Source organism: Sciurus vulgaris (assembly GCF_902686455.1).
Source record: "Sciurus vulgaris genome assembly, contig: HiC_scaffold_292_arrow_ctg1, whole genome shotgun sequence".
In the NCBI taxonomy this organism is placed as follows: Eukaryota; Metazoa; Chordata; class Mammalia; order Rodentia; family Sciuridae; genus Sciurus; species Sciurus vulgaris.
Genome location: NW_027632759.1, coordinates 76,495 through 86,096, shown reverse-complemented (window position 1 = coordinate 86,096; position 9,602 = coordinate 76,495). Strand labels below are relative to the sequence as shown.

The 9,602-nt window shown below is 39.4% G+C and overlaps 1 pseudogene across 1 annotated transcript; it reads right to left on the bottom strand.

Annotated features, from left to right (window-relative positions):
* Window positions 1-2,116: 2,116 nt before the first annotated feature.
* LOC306652575 (ATP-dependent RNA helicase DDX3X-like) lies at window positions 2,117-6,412 on the bottom strand (annotated as a pseudogene). The gene has a single exon. The product of its transcript is annotated as an ATP-dependent RNA helicase DDX3X-like (transcript).
* Window positions 6,413-9,602: the final 3,190 nt, after the last annotated feature.

The window sequence follows — 9,602 nt, the reverse complement described above, 5'->3', positions numbered from 1 at the left end:
GCCCTTAAAGCTTTTCCAGGAATCAGCCCCAAACAAGGAGTAAAAGGGTAAATTGAGCCAGATAGCCAGATAGTGCTCAAACAGTAGGATTACCAGAAACTATTGATCAGAATCTACGCCCTGTTGTAAAACATTGTGAAACATGTTGTATGTTATCAGCAAACCCAGACCCCCTTTGAAATTTCCCGGCAGCTTTGTTCCCCTTTTTCCTTTCATGTGCGACCCCTCCTGATGTGTGGTCTCTGCCTTTATAAACCTGCAAGATTTTCTGCTAGGGACTGGACTCCTGGACTCCTGTGTGAGTCACAAGTTGGGTCCCAGCGTGCTGGAATAAACACCTCTTGCGGTTTGCATCAAGTGACGTCTCCTGCGGTTGATTGGGTTTACCATCGATCCATGGTACATAGTTCGGGTTTCCTTTTAGGGGTCCTTACATTTGGGGGCTCGTCTTGGATAAGACGGCCCCTCTCATCCGTGGAGTTGACCTCGGAGGTAAGAAGGGGTACCCCAAAGTTGTCTGTCTTTGTCTTGTATTTTGTTAGTTGGTCTGGTTCTGTGAGCGCGCTTTAGGTTTCAGTGGCAACCGTTCGGTGACTCGTGAGAGTGGCCAAACAGTGGCCGGTAGACGTGCCTGGGGGGCCACAGGTTGCAGCCCTGGGGGACGCCCTAAGGGTGGAGGGGAGCCAGGGACGCCGGGTAGTCTCCGTCGGTAAGGGCGCTGATGGGGTTCAATTGGTGCATCAGAGATTGGCGCCCGTCTGTATCTGGTTCTGTTGTGTGTTTGTGGCGGAGGTGGAGGAAGGGTTGGAACAACTGCGGGGTTCTCGGCCTGGGCTACTCTCAGGTGGACCCCAAAGGTTCCTTCTCTGGACTCCCCCTCCCAACAGCCCTGAAGGGTAACTTAACAAAGTAGCTTCAGTCTCAAAAGTAATGAAAAATAAGGTCTCATAATTTTAACATCCAACCTGTCCGGATGAGATGGCTAAAATGCCTTAGACACAGAGTTTCTGTTAAAACCTGTTAGATCCTTCCAGATCTCAGTCAAGGCTTACATTGAAATATAAATAAAAGAAGCCTAAAGGCTCAGTAGGAGACCGGTCTCAAACTCAGGGAAAGGAAAGGTAAAAAGAGTCTTTAAAACTCCAGCAAAGTAAATTTTATGGTACTTTATTAAAGTAATTAACAGCCGTATCATTTTTCCAGGACTCTTGTTTTTTTTAATTATATGGTTTTTTTTTTGAGCTCATGATTCTTTGATCAGTTCTATTTTTATTCAACTAGAGTTTTTGAACATCTGTTACATTGCAATGGAGATTCACCTATAAAGTTACAAGGCCTTGATTTTGTGTTATTTGCATGTTGTGCTGTCTAATGTCATGTTTTGTCTGTATCAAAACTGAGCGCTCCTAAAATTAAGATTTAAAAATGGATCCGGATACTTTTAATTCATGTGATTTAAAAAGGTTCAAATTGGGTAAACTAATAAAAGCAAAATGTCTTTGAAAATAACTCACAAGTCTCTAGGTGGTCAAACTAATAAAATATTGATGTTAATAAAGTGTCTAATATCAATTGTTTTTAGGACTTTTCTTCAACAGGAAAGAGACAGAAAATACTGTACAGGACACTTGTCTGATATCTTGGTTTTTCAGAATAAGTGAATTAGAGTTAACATGTATGGGATTACTCTAATGTGTTTGTAGAGACATCTGATTAATTTACAAAGTTAAAATGCTAATTGTTAAATAACATCGAGTACTTTTAACTCCTTAAATTTCATGGGGTATCATACTTAAACATTATTGGTGTTTTCATAGGTTGATAAATAAAAGGGTTTAAACTTGCTTTGTGTCATCGCTAAACTAAAACCTAGGTTATTAAGAGTTATGTCCTAACAGGTAAAACCCCAACCTGGAGGGTGAGCGTTGTATCTGCTAAGCTCCAAGGAGCTCTTAGATTTGGTTTTTTTTTTTGTTTTTTTTTTTTTTTTTGATTTTCAAAACTTTAACGTGTTAACTGAAAATATTGCTTGCTGATAAACTTGCTCAAATGCTATCGCTGAATGTACAAGTCGCTGATTATGCCAATACAACAAAGATAACCACATGCTTGAGGATTGCAATGTGCCAGACATTCACTGAAAAAAAAAAAAAAAAAAGAAAACACACAACTAAACAAAACTCACACAACAAACATCTGAGAATCTGGACACTTCATATCAGTGTTTTGAAGTGTTTCATTAATATCTTAAGACAAGTGTATCAAAACCTTGGCATAATTTAATTTCAAGTCACCAATTTTGTTTTTACTAACATCAGAAAGTTATGGCTACACTGCCAATGCCGGGTCTGCTCAATTTGACTTAAGAGTTTAATATGACTTAACATTAAAAGCTCACACTACCCCGAAATATATAATTTCACGCTTACGGTGACATTCAACATTCAAGTGCCAGTGTTTTTGTACTGTCTTTTGGTCAAGTTTCTTTAAACTTTCAAGGAATCACTTTTAGGCTTACAAAAATAAATATTTGTCAAAATGTTCAATAAATATTACATAAAACTAGCAACAAAAAGTATCTAGAAATCTGTCATGTGCAAATAGTTTTCTTCCCAGCTATCATTCCCATGGTCCCAAATAAATTTTAGAATCTAGTCCCATCGCCTTCCTAGACAAGCTGCGTTCAACAATCTCCAAGAGACAAAATAAGATTGGAAGTTTTAAGGACACGCACACAAGACATATATATAAAATTCTCTGAATGTGCAATAAAAGAAGTACTTTGTAAAAAGTTATGGGCAAAATGCACAAGGGCCTAAACCTAGACTAATTGATATAGCACCATAACAAATGACCTCAATACTGTCAAGTGCACCTACTTAATAAAAGTTTTAGAACAAGGCACAATACACTTGAAAATCTATTGCACTTTAGAAAATTTTTGCCGTCTTCCTATGCCACTGTAAAAAGATTGAGCATTTTGATCGCCGCATTCTGGCCACAAAAATTAGACCAGAATTCAAAGTGGCAGAGGCATTTTAGTGGTGAACAATGCTCATCTTTGTCCAGATTTAGCATAAACAGACTAGAAATACAATGGAAACCTATGCAACTAAAACTGACTAAACTGCACTGTAGAGCAGAATCGACACCTTGTGCAGTTATGTACATATTTCCAACCTGTGTGATCTCAAAGATTTCAGTTTGTTACTCTTCTGGAGCCATTTTTACAAAGTCTATAGTAAACCAGTTTAACATCTCAACGCAGCTTGAACAGAGTAATGTGAATCGGCATTTAAAATAAAGCCTGCTGCATAATTCTTCCTGTTCATACCCTCTTCACCAAAAAACATCAACACTAGCATGTGTTATTAGACCAAAAATCATCCAGGGCTCTAACGAGGGCTGGTCATTGCTGTGGTCAGCCATTCTACCATTTCAATTTCATTTATGGCAGGCATTTAAAAAGTCTAAGTAGATGAATTCTCCTAAAAACCTATTTCAAGTTATCAGACCTTTAAACTTCCCCTGTAATAGTATGCCCACATTTGGCTAGCTCATAATTAATGATCTGCCTAAACATTGAAAGAGGAATTGCTGTATTTACTTGCATTAACTTTGAAAACAGTGCTTTGAATGTATGCATGTATTCATACATCACCTCATCATGACTGGAATGGCTTGTTTAAAGACTATCAGGTTCTAAATACCTATCCAGGATAGAGTGAGCAAATCAGAACTTTAACTTAATACAGTTTGCCACATTAGAAACTAATTCCATTGATATGCTTCAAGACGTTTGTTGTTTGTTTTCCCCCAATCTGCAAGTATTAAAAAGCCCTAATGCAGGCTACTGCATAAGTTTTTTCCTTATAATATTTATGGATGAATCGATGATTCCTGTTAAGTTGTATCACACCTGTATGCCAAGGTTTGATTTTAGCCCAAGTTCAGTAAATTTATTGTGTCAAAACAATTGATAACTTGAGCATTACTGAGACAACAGGACATCAAAATAAAAAGTTGTCTAAAGTTAAAGGCACAGTACATTAACAAACAAATGATCCTCAGTCACAAAATTATAAATGCAGTTTGGGATGGGAATAGGCGGGAGGGGAGTTAATCCAAACTACAGCAATGAAGTCTTCAAACCACCTTCTGAACAGGGCTGCTGATTGTTCCTTTCATTTCTTCTTGTGACCTTGAACTCCCTTAAAAAAAAAAAATTCAGTGGAGAATCACAGCTGGTAATGTACTGCGAGTTCTTGAAGCTACACAAGATATAGTCTGGCTAAGTTACATATGGTTTCCATATTAGCTTGTTTGGCAGGGTGACCTACTCAAGGCGGGCTCAGTTACCCCACCAGTCAACCCTCTGGTAGTTATAATTTCCTCCATATCCATCACTGTTGTAAAAGCCTCCATAGCCACCTCCACCAAATCCTCGCTGCTGCCATGCCACCTCCACCGCTGCGACTGCTGCTCACACAGCTGCTGCTGAAGCTGGAACTGCTGGCACCACTAGTCTCTGGCACCAAACCCTCCACTAAATCTACTGCTCTTAGAACGTCCACGACTGCTACACTTGTAGTGGTGTTCAAAAGCCATGTTTTCTAACCAAGATGGCACTTCTTGTTTTGCTTCAACAAGAAGATCCAACAAATCCTTAGTAATATTTATGTTTCTCTCATTAAAGAATGCGGTGGCAAGGCCAAGGTTTCCTACATGTCCTGTACGGCCTATGCGATGCACATATTCTTCAATATCACTTGGCAAATCAAAATTGATAACGTGTTTCACATTTGAAATAATCTAATCCTCTTGCTGCTACTGCCGTAGCCACCAGAATTGGGCTTTTTCCTGAGCGGAACTGGTGAAGGGCCTCTTCTCTATCTCTTTGAGAACGGTCTCCACGGATACTGGTGCAAGCATATCCTTCATGATATAAGAAATCCTCCAGAGAATCTGCACCTTTTTTAGTCTCCACGAACACTAAGGTCAGTGAATCCTTGCCTGTTGCATTTAGGAAGTCAAGCAGAAATGACCGTTTGTCTGGCTCTTCCACCCAGACTACTTTCTGTGTGATATTCTCAGAAGTAGAGCCCACTCTTCCTACGGCCAAAAAGATATACTCATCTAAGAAATCACGAGCTAGCATCTGTATTTCCTTAGGAAAAGTAGCACTAAACATCATAGTGTGGCGGACACCTTTTGGAGGCATAGTATCTTGTTCAACTATTCTACAGATCTGAGGCTCAAATCCCATATCCAACATCCGATCAGCTTCATCTAACACCAAGTATTTGCAGAAGTCTAATCCGATCTTTCCTCTTTCCATCATATCCACGAGACGTCCTGGAGTAGCTACTAACAAGTGGCACCCAAGTTCTAAGTCTCGAATCTGCTGACCAATATCAGCACCACCATAAAGGACACAAGGATGAACCCTCAATCGGTATGAGAATTTTCTGGCATCCTCATAAATCTGTACTGCCAGCTCTCTTGTCGGTGCCAATACCAAGGAGATTGGGTATTGCTTGCGGTGCCCATACCTTCCATTCTCCTTCATGGCCCTCAAAGCCTCTCCTGGACCATCTGAATAAATTTGACTCAAGATGGGCAGAAGAAATGCTGCAGTTTTCCCAGATCCTGTTTGGGCACAAGCCATCAAGTCTCTTTTCTCTTTGATAATAGGAATAGCATGCTTCTGCACTGGAGTTGGGCGATTATAATGAGTAAGCTCAATATTTCCCATGATAATTTCTCCCATCTCAACATCACTGAAACTTTCAATATGTGGAGGGCAGTTGTTGCCTGTTGCCTCAACCGGAATGTCATCATATTTCTCAAAGTTAATCCCAGTGTTGATTCCAGAAAAGAGTTCCTGTTCCAAGCGTTCACTTGGTGGGAGTGGCTTTGACTAGTCATCTTCATCTGATTTGTCACACCAGCAACTATTGCCACCACGTTCAAATTTGCCAAAGCCACTTCTGTCTCCACGGCTGCCAATGCCATCATTGTCACTCCGTCCACGATCATCAAACCTTCCCCTTGATCCACTTCCACGATCGCTGAAGAAACTTGACTTCCCTCTTGAATCACTTGGAGATCCAAAACTGCTGTACACATCCTTGTCTTTACTAGAACTCCACCCTGAACTGTCTTTATCGTAGATTCCTTTAGCAGCTTCTCTGTTCCTTAAATGAGGAGGGATATAGCGCCCTTTGCTGGCAGTACTTCCTCCAGTCTGATTATCTGAAGAGTTCAGGTCTAGGCCAGCAAACTGCTGGTCCAGCCCGAGCGCATTTTCCACCGCCACATGACTCATCCCTGAAGAGTACCGAGAACTCGGAGTCTTCTGCTGCTGAGCGAGTGTGCTTGGTTCACCGCGAAGGTTCTCTCACAGGAGAACTGCGGCTCTCTTAGATTTGGTTTTAATGTTACCATCTCCCCTCTCACAGTGTTTCAGTTAGAGTACTATAACAACAAAGTATTTTATCTTGCTAAAATGGAGTAATTTATCTAAATTCAGAAATTTCATAAGAGTTGTTTCAGAATATGAACAAAAAGGGGTCAACGAATAGGAAAGAGAAAATAAAAGGTTCTGGGTATGGAAATATATTTAGTAAAAGGAAAATGGAAATGTTTCTGGGTAAGAAAGTGCTTGTGTGATGAAATACATGAGGGTCTAAGTAAGTGCTAAGAAAGTCGGTGTAAGTAAAGGACAAGTTTCAACAAGTCTGTGTGTAAATAAATTGGTTATATGTATGTGAGACAGTTAAAGCTATTTAAGGTTTTTCCTAAGGTGAAATACTAATGTTCTGATATAATCCAAAGTTTAATCTATATGGTAGAATGACATGGTAAAATGACAAGGATTTGAAACACTAATTTACTCTTAACTTTGTGTATATTAAGTTTTATTCTTTAGAACAATTAGTCTTAAAAATTGGGGTGTATGCAATTATGGTTAAACAACTGTTATAGAGTATCGTACTATGTTACAGAGTCTACATTTCTCTTTAAAAACTCAATTTGGTAAGATAAAAGTGTCAAGGTAATTGTGAAATGGTCACTAGTTGTATATTAAATGTGTTCATATTTTTCAGGACCACAAGTTTTTAAAGCAAGGAATTTATTAAGCTCTGCTATCCTCCAGATTAAACTTGTCTGTAATGGTAATCTTAAACTTATAAAGAGTAAATTTTATTGGGGATTAATTTCTATTATTTAATGTTCTATTATATGACCTACTATCAATAGGGTATGTGTAAAATTTGTTACTTTTTACACTGAGATAAAGAATTTCAAATGTAAATGTATTTCTAAACATTAGAGTCTGATTTGTTTAAAGGTTAATATTGTGAAATATGAAAGAAACATGAAAACTTTTTGCCACTTAATCACACAAAGGAAAAGTTAAAAGCTCTCTCAGCCTTTCTTTGATTCATGTTTTAGATACTATGTTAAATTGTGTTAATTATAAAGTTTATATAGACTCAGGAAACAGTATATGTAAACTACTTAATGATATTTAAGGAAGAAGCAAAGATCAACATCAGAATTAGAACACTTAAGATCTGTAAAGAGCCACGCCTTACCTGAGATAAGGCTCTGCCTCCCACCTTACTGCATGTTAGAGTGACTCCAAAATAAATCAGACTTCAGCTTATTTAAAGTTATAGTCAAAAGATTGGTTCTTGTTGTAAAAGTACTGTGATCTGAAATAGGGGTTAGAATGTAGTTCTCAATCGAAATTCAAGATAGCTATTATACAAGCTGAATATATTTTTACTCTTGCTAATTTCATTTTGTAAAACTGTTACCTGTTAATGTTTTGCAGAAGTAGCTGCTCCAAGAACACACAACCTAGGTAACTTATGATAATAAGCCATCACCTATAGAATAGATAGTGGTAACTTCCAGTACTAATGCAGACTCCAGTTAGATTAAAGGGTAAATAACTGTAAAGTTATAGACATTGAAGTTAAAGCCCAGTGCTCTTACTTTATGACTGGTGAGACTGGCTTGCTGGATAATTAAGATCAAACTTAGAGATTGGAGTTAAATACAGAAGTCAAGAAAAGTCCATATTTGGGTCTTGCCCTCAACGTCAGCCTGAACCCAGGGAATAAGAGGACTTCTCTAAGGAGCGTTGCAACTCTGGGTCACACAACCTCCTGATCAAGGAGATTTTTGAGACTAGAGGATGAAAAATCATCCAGTGCATCTGCTGCAAAGGAGGGTCATGGAAAAGGGGAAACATCCCTTGATGCTTCTAAAGGAAGTCACCTCATCAAGAGACCCTGCCTAATCAAAGTCACTGGTGGAGCTAAGAAGCCGCTCTTAAGTTCTGTACGAGTGACCCCTGTGGGAACTCAGCTGACTCTTTAACAAGACAGGAACCAGGTCAATTTGACCAGCTTGATCTTAGATACCCAGCAAAACAGTTAAAACCAAAATATAGCCATTCTTGGGCATTTAAAGGAAATAAGAGTTAAATGTAACTCAAGATGTACACTTATATTAGCCCACTAGACTTAATCTATGTTTGCTAGTATGATTATCTATTCCTAAGTAACAGAAGTATAGAGATCTCTACTACACACAGGTTATACCAATAAAGGGATATTTTACAAAATCAGATGACATTAAGTAGCTTAACTATATTTTCTGGGGACATCTATGATTTTAAGAGTTAAATGTTGTGTTTACATTCCAGATAACCTGGACAATGTTAAAGTCCCCAAATAAAGGCCTTGTCCTCTCCAGTCTTTGCTAGGCCTAGTTATGGGAAAAATTTCTCAGTTCTTCCACCTCCTGGTGAGAGATTGACTTCTGTCATTTTCATGATACTCAGTGGCATGTTTCAGATGCTGCAACATTTACTTTGTACTAATCTCATTTCAGTACTCATGTCTTTTTGTTCTTCTATCATAGAAGCAACAACCCCCAGATGACTTTACAACCTGCTCTTCCCCAACCAGGCTTCTTCCTGGGACCCCTCGATTGACCCGATTTTTTAAAAAGAAGGAACTCCAAACTGCTTGCCCCTCGCTGCCCCCATTCAGCTTCGAAACAGCCAGAAAGACCGACTTCCCTTTTCATTTCCTTAACAAGCAGTTATGGGTTCCTAAAGCTAAAGGGGGGAATGAAGCCAGAATTGGGAATAGGTAGTTAGTGTAGAAATAAGGAATCGGGTCAATTGAGGAAATGAAGCCATAAAGTCATCTGCTTCTGCAAGTTGGAGACTGCCCCTGGAAGAATAGAATGTCAAGGATCTCCAGAGGCCATTGATTACCAAATTTACCTGCCTTTATCAAGGACTGTTTATCAAGGACTGCAAACAAGGGGCTGCTAATTGGTGCCCCCTGGGCCCTTGCCTGCCTGAAAAGTCGATGGCATCGCCACCTGGATTCACGCTTTGCATGTCAAGCCTGCACCACCACCAGACCCAACGTGGAAAGTGGAAAAATTGGACAACCCCCTTAAGCTCCACATCCACCGTGTTCCTGTTCCTATTGACGCACCTCCCGCCGTTAAGTAGTCCCAACCCTCATGCCCCCCAATGACTAACATGGCAGGTCCTCTTCCAGAATGGA